Genomic DNA, 6,728 nt, shown 5'->3' with positions numbered 1-6,728 from the left:
TTCTGCCAGTAGACCGGCCTAAAATAAAGACAGGATCCGGCCACCGCACATACTTTAATACTGTTCACATTTATCAAAGGAAAGCCAGTCTATCTTCCTGAAGGGAGAAACATGGGAATGATTGTGAGACAAAGAGTGGGCACGAAGGAAAAACCAGGTCAGTGCACCCATGGCTCCTCCCTCACTGAGAAGGACACAGCACGCAGGACGGGGTTGGCCGCAAGGCATTTTATCAGCACATAGTAATTTCTTCTAAATTAAAAAGGTGTTATTATGGCATTTCCATGTGTATACAGGATATTAAGGACAGATGTCAAAGGCCATTAAACTCATGGACTGAGAGGTGTACAGAGGTCTTAAAATAATCACAAAACTTGTAATGGAAATGTCCTTGTGACAAGAAGAAATCAAACTCTCCTTGTCTCATGAGTTAATCCCATAGGCAAATGAACTGCTGTGCCTGCCAGCCAGCTGCTGTGGCAGGGCTCCAACCCAAGGTTCCTGACTGGACCACAGCCTTTCTCTTTCTAGGTGCCTTCTTTTCTAATCTAATTGGAAGAATTTTTCTTAGAAGTTTGTTTGTTTGTTTGTTTTCCCAGAAGTGACTTTAGTGATTGTCTATCATTATACTAGTCAAATTCCCTATAATAAAACACCCAAAGCTGAATACTTAATATAGGAATGAGGTTTCTTGCTGGGCAGTGGTGGCACACGCCTTTAATCACAGCACTTGGGAGGCAGAGGCGGGCGGATTTCTGAGTTCGAGGCCAGCCTGATCTACAGAGTGAGTTCCAGGACAGCTAGGGCTATACAGAGAAACTCTTTCTTGAAAGAAAGAAAGAAAGAAAGAAAGAAAGAAAGAAAGAAAGAAAGAAAGAAAGAAAGAAAGAAAGAGAGAGAGAGAGAGAGAGAGAGAGAGAGAGAGAGAGAGAAGAGAAGAGAAGAGAAGAGAAGAGAAGAGAAGAGAAGAGAAGAGAAGAGAAGAGAAGAGAAGAGAAGAGAAGAGAAGAGAAGAGAAGAGAAGAGAAGAGAAAAGAAAAGAGGTTTGGTTTCAGAATTTGGAAAGTCCGAACAGCTAGCTCTGGTGAGGGCTCCCTTATAGTAGATGGTCTCACATGGATGGGAGAAAAGATGAGAGGAACTATATGGTGAGAACAGAGAGCAAGAAGGACATATAGTTTCTAGAACCAATTTGGGGTATCCGGAGAACTACCATAATCACCCCGATGACGTACATGAGGACCTTCCCTAGACCCTTCTTTTAAAAGTAGGTTCCTAACTTCACCACACTGAGAACCAAGCTTCTGACCCGCAAATGCTTAAATCACAGCCATCTCGAAAGCCAAACTGATTTTTTTTCTAAATTCTTTGTTTATATTCCAAATGCTTTCCCCTTTCCCGGTTCCCCCCTCCTCATATGTCCTATAAGCCCTCTTCTCTCCACCCATTCTCCAATCACCCCCTCCTTTTTCTCTGTCCTGGTACTTCCCTACAATGCTGGATCAAGCCTTTCCAGGATCAGAGCCCTCTCCTTACTTCTTCATGGGAGTCATTTGATATGCTAATTGTGCCTTGGGTATTCAGAGCTTCTAGGCTAATTAATATCCTCTTATCAGTGATTACATTCCATGTGTATTCTTTTGTGATTGGGTTACCTCACTTAGGATGATATTTTTCCAGTTCCAACCATTTTCTTAAAAATTTCATGAATTTGTTGTTTTTAATTGCTGAGTAGTATTCCATTGTGTAAATATACCACATTTTCTGTATCCATTCCTCCATTGAGAGACATCTGGGTTCTTTCCAGCTTCTGGCTATTATAAATAAGGCTGCTATGAACATAGTGGAGCATGTGTCCTTATTGCATGCTGGGGAATCCTCTGAGTATATGCCCAGGAGTGGTATAACAGGGTCCTCCGGAAGTGTCATGTCCAGTTTTCTGAGGAAACTCCAGACTGATTTCCATAGTGGTTGTACCATCTTGCAACCCCATCAGCAGTGGAGGAGTGTTCCTCTTTCTCCACATCCTTGCCAGCACCTGCTGTCTCCTGAGTTTTTTTTTTTTTATGTCAACTTTTTTTTTAAATTTTTTTGATTCGATATAATTTATTTACATTTCAAATGATTTCCCCTTTTCTAGCCCCCCCATTCCCTGAAAGTCCCGTAAGCCCCCTTCTCTTCCCCTGTCCTCCCACCCACCCCTTCCCACTTCCCCATTCTGGTTTTGTCGAATACTGCTTCACTGAGTCTTTCCAGAACCAGGGGCCACTCCTCCTTTCTTCTTGTACCTCATTTGATGTGTGGATTATGTTTTGGGTATTCCAGTTTTCTAGATTAATATCCACTTATTAGTGAGTGCATACCATGATTCACCTTTTGAGTCTGGGTTACCTCACTTAGTATGATGTTCTCTAGCTCCATCCATTTGCCTAAGAATTTCATGAATTCATTGTTTCTAATGGCTGAATAGTACTCCATTGTGTAGATATACCACATTTTTTGCATCCACTCTTCTGTTGAGGGATACCTGGGTTCTTTCCAGCATCTGGCAATTATAAATAGGGCTGCTATGAACATAGTAGAGCATGTATCCTTATTACATGGTGGGGAATCCTCTGGGTATATGCCCAGGAGTGGTATAGCAGGATCTTCTGGAAGTGAGGTGCCCAGTTTTCGGAGGAACCGCCAGACTGATTTCCAGAGTGGTTGTACCAATTTGCAACCCCACCAGCAGTGGAGGAGAGTTCCTCTTTCTCCACACCCTCTCCAACATCTGCTGTCTCCTGAATTTTTAATCTTAGCCATTCTGACTGGTGTCATTCTGACTGGTGTGAGGTGAAATCTCAGGGTTGTTTTGATTTGCATTTCCCTAATGACTAATGATGTTGAGCATTTCTTAAGGTGCTTCTCAGCCATCCGAATTTCTTCAGGTGAAAATTCTTTGTTTAGGTCTGTACCCCATTTTTTAATAGGGTTATTTGGTTCCCTGGGGTCTAATTTCTTTAGTTCTTTGTATATATTGGATATTAGCCCTCTGTCAGATGTAGGGTTTGTGAAGATCTTTTCCCAATTTGTTGGTTGCCGTTTTGTCCTTTTGACAGTGTCCTTTGCCTTACAGAAACTTTGTAATTTTATGAGGTCCCATTTGTCAATTCTTGCTCTTAAAGCATAAACTATTGGTGTTCTGTTCAGGAACTTTTCTCCTGTGCCCATGTCCTCAAGGGTCTTCCCCAGTTCCTTTTCTATTAGTTTCAGTGTGTCTGGTTTTACGTGGAGGTCCTTGATCCACTTGGAGTTGAGCTTAGTACAAGGAGATAAGAATGGATCGATTCACATTCTTTTGCACGCTGACCTCCAATTGAACCAGCACCATTTGTTGAAAAGGCTATCTTTTTTCCACTGGATGTTTTCCACTCCTTTGTCAAAGATCAAGTGACCATAGGTGTGTGAATTCATTTCTGGGTCTTCAATTCTATTCCATTGGTCCACTTACCTGTCACTGTGCCAATACCATGCAGTTTTTCACACTATTGCTCTGTAGTATTGCTTGAGGTCTGGGATACTGATTCCCCCAGAAATTCTTTTACTTTTGAGAATAGTTTTAGCTATCCTGGGTTTTTTGTTATTCCAGATGAATTTGAGAATTGCCTTTTCTAGCTCTATGAAGAACTGAATTGGGATTTTGATGGGGATTGTGTTGAATCTGTATATTGCTTTTGGCAAGATGATCATTTTAACTATATTAATCCTGTCAATCCATGAGCATGAAAGATTTTTCCATTTTCTGAGGTCTTCTTCGATTTCCTTCTTCAGAGACCTGAAGTTCTTGTCATATAGATCTTTCACTTGTTTGGTTAGAGTCACACCAATATACTTTATATTGTTTGTGGCTATTGTGAAGGGTGTCATTTCCCTAACTTCTTTCTCAGCCTGCTTATCCTTTGAGTATAGGAAGGCAACTGATTTGCTTGAGTTGATTTTATAACCAGCCACTTTGCTGAAGTTATCAGCTGTAGGAGTTCTTTGGTGGAGTTTTTGGGTCACTTAAGTAGACTATCATGTCATCTGCAAATAGTGATAATTTGACTTCTTCCTTTCCAATTTGTATCCCTTTGACCTCCTTATGTTGTCTAATTGCTCTAGCTAGAACTTCAAGTACTATATTGAAAAGATACGGAGAGAGAGGGCAGTCTTGTCTAGTCAATGATTTTAGTGGGATTGCTTCAAGTTTCTCTCCATTTAGTTTGATAAAAAAATAGAATGCTTCACGAATTTGTGTGTCATCCTTGCACAGGGGCCATGCTAATCTTCTCTGTATCGTTCCAATTTTAGTATATGTGCTGCCAAAGTGAGCACAGCCCAACTGATTCTTGAGGAAACTAAATCATTTGCTTGGGGCACGGGGAAAAAAGGAACACTCCAATCACAGGACTCATTGCCAAGGCTGGCTCTTTCTTGCTCTCTTGGAATTCCACCACCAGGGATTGTTGGAAACATCTTCAAGTGTCCATGGACACTCTGAGCAGAAGTTCATCTGATTCCGTCATGGAGTCCTCCGAGCACATAGAGGCATTTCTAAGTGGCATTGTGGTGTCTGTCCTCAGAGGCGAAACAATAAGAGGCTCCCTGATCCCTGAACCCCAAGAAAGTATTAGTTTGACCTTTAAGGTAGTGTGTCACCTGAGTTACTAAAAAGGTGACCCTTTGGTGCCAGAGGGCTGGTGAGTTCTGTGATCTTATAGAATATTTTCCAAGTATTTGCATTGTATTTTCCTAGCACTAAAGCATCTCAGTGCTTCTCCACTGTTGTCATTTCCGTGGGGTTAGGGAGGCCACTGATGTAATTTTGATGGAGACAGGGGCTTTTGCCTTAGGAACTGAGACAGTTCCTGAGCTTAAGGAACTGGTCAAATACTGGACTCACTCCCCGTCTCTTTCTCATGGTTTCTTGTTTCCCCTGCTGCTTCTCTGCAATTTCCTCTCTCTACTACCTGGTTGAGGCTGCCTGTTAGAGGTTTCTAAACTTCCTGGATTATGGCTTTGCATAGGTTTCGTTTGTCTTGTGCCCAGCTGTATGTCTCTAAGGATACAGGACAAACCAGACTTTCTCCTACCGTGCTTCCTCGACACAGACCTCTGCTCTAATCAGATGTGTAAGGGCATGGGATGCTGCTATGCAGGCAACCAAGCAATCAGCACTGAGGCAGGCACCAGCTCAGTCCAGACACTGTCTACTGGAACACTCCATCAGACCTTTCACCTGGGGGGCGAAAGCTCAGTCCCATGAGACAGTCCCCATTTTAGATGCCAGTTTTAAACTCTCATGTTGTCAGGACTGTGCTTCCGATTGGCTGTAAGTCAGCATCAGAACTGACTAATGTGCTGTAGGAGCTTAAAGAACCCAGAGTAACATTGACATTCGCCGTTTGAATCATAAAAAGGTACCATGGAGGATGAAGATATGGAGATGCATAGGACAAGGTAGCTGGAAGGAACACTGGGTCCCCAGCCCTCTCTTGGTAACCAGCCTTCAGGAATCTCCACATGTCAGGCTATCTAGAAACTCTAAAATTCAGTCCTTTTTGGTTGGGGTTTTAAGGGAAGCCTTATTATATAGCTTGGCCATTGGTGATCAACTTAGCTGTCAGCTCTCCCTACCCCTCACCCACTAAGTTTGGGCCATGGGGAATGGGAGCTGAGCATCCTGAAGCACCAATCCTATCTTGGTATGATCTATAACTGACTAACCTCCATCTTGAAGCTTGCTAGCAGCTGCTAGCCTATCAGTCATCTCACTACCATACATAAGGCAGCACTTTGAAGATTGCAGGATCGTAGGAGTTGTATACTAGGAAGCAAGGCTGGAGAACAAATGCATATTTCACAATTGTCTTGGGCCCATTCCTTTTTGTTTCCTATTCCAGTCTTTGAAAGACAGGAATCTGATTGGCCTCACTCATTGTTTCCAATAGTTTGTATGTCACAAATACTCTTTGGCTGTCTGTTGGTCAAGTGCACACCAGTCAAAGACGGTTCCCATTACACATTAAGGGTAATGATGAATTACCCTTAGTAGAAATTAAGGGTCTACTGATGAGGTGATTTCTTTAAAAGGAGAGGAGACATTTTACGGCCAAAGCATTTGATTGGTTTGTTTATTTTGTTTAAATCTTCTGGAACTGAATTTCTTAATTGACATTTTTGGGAAAACTTCTCCTGATTTATACAAATATGTTATTCAGAAACTCTTTATTTAACTGTGAGTTCCAGTGACGCTGTTCCCATCTGTGAGGCTGCTGGCACTTTTCCAAGAATCTATATTGGATTCCACCCCCTCCTGCTGAAATTTCAGCATGATTCTAGAAGGAATGGATCCATGTATCCTAGCCTCTGAACTTTGTCCAAGGTCTGGTGACTTCCTACCTGGGCCATCCCTTGATGACATCTTTCCCAGAGGTCTATCAATACTATACAGAACTTCATTCTCACACACAAACCCCATCCTAAGGCCCCCCGAGAGAGGCTCGTTGGCTTAGGATCTCAGAAGGTACAAGGAAGTCGTCATCGAGAAACAGAAGAGGGGTTAGTGCTTGGGAAACGTCTGGTGTGAGAGTCTCCTTGCACAGATGTGGAAGACGATTAGGCTGCAACCTGCAAAGGGTGGGGAGAAAATTGTCTGTCCAACTCCCAACCCTATTCTGTGCATTGACTCTTGAGACTGGGCAGCT

General features: G+C 42.6%; 1 non-coding gene across 1 annotated transcript; it reads right to left on the bottom strand.

Annotated features, from left to right (window-relative positions):
* Positions 1–4,249: 4,249 nt before the first annotated feature.
* LOC127667191 (U6 spliceosomal RNA) lies at positions 4,250–4,356 on the bottom strand. The gene has a single exon (XR_007973831.1). It is a non-coding gene; the product is annotated as a U6 spliceosomal RNA (small nuclear RNA).
* Positions 4,357–6,728: the final 2,372 nt, after the last annotated feature.

Source organism: Apodemus sylvaticus, chromosome 16 (assembly GCF_947179515.1).
Source record: "Apodemus sylvaticus chromosome 16, mApoSyl1.1, whole genome shotgun sequence".
In the NCBI taxonomy this organism is placed as follows: Eukaryota; Metazoa; Chordata; class Mammalia; order Rodentia; family Muridae; genus Apodemus; species Apodemus sylvaticus.
This window is presented reverse-complemented; position numbering and strand designations above follow the sequence as displayed.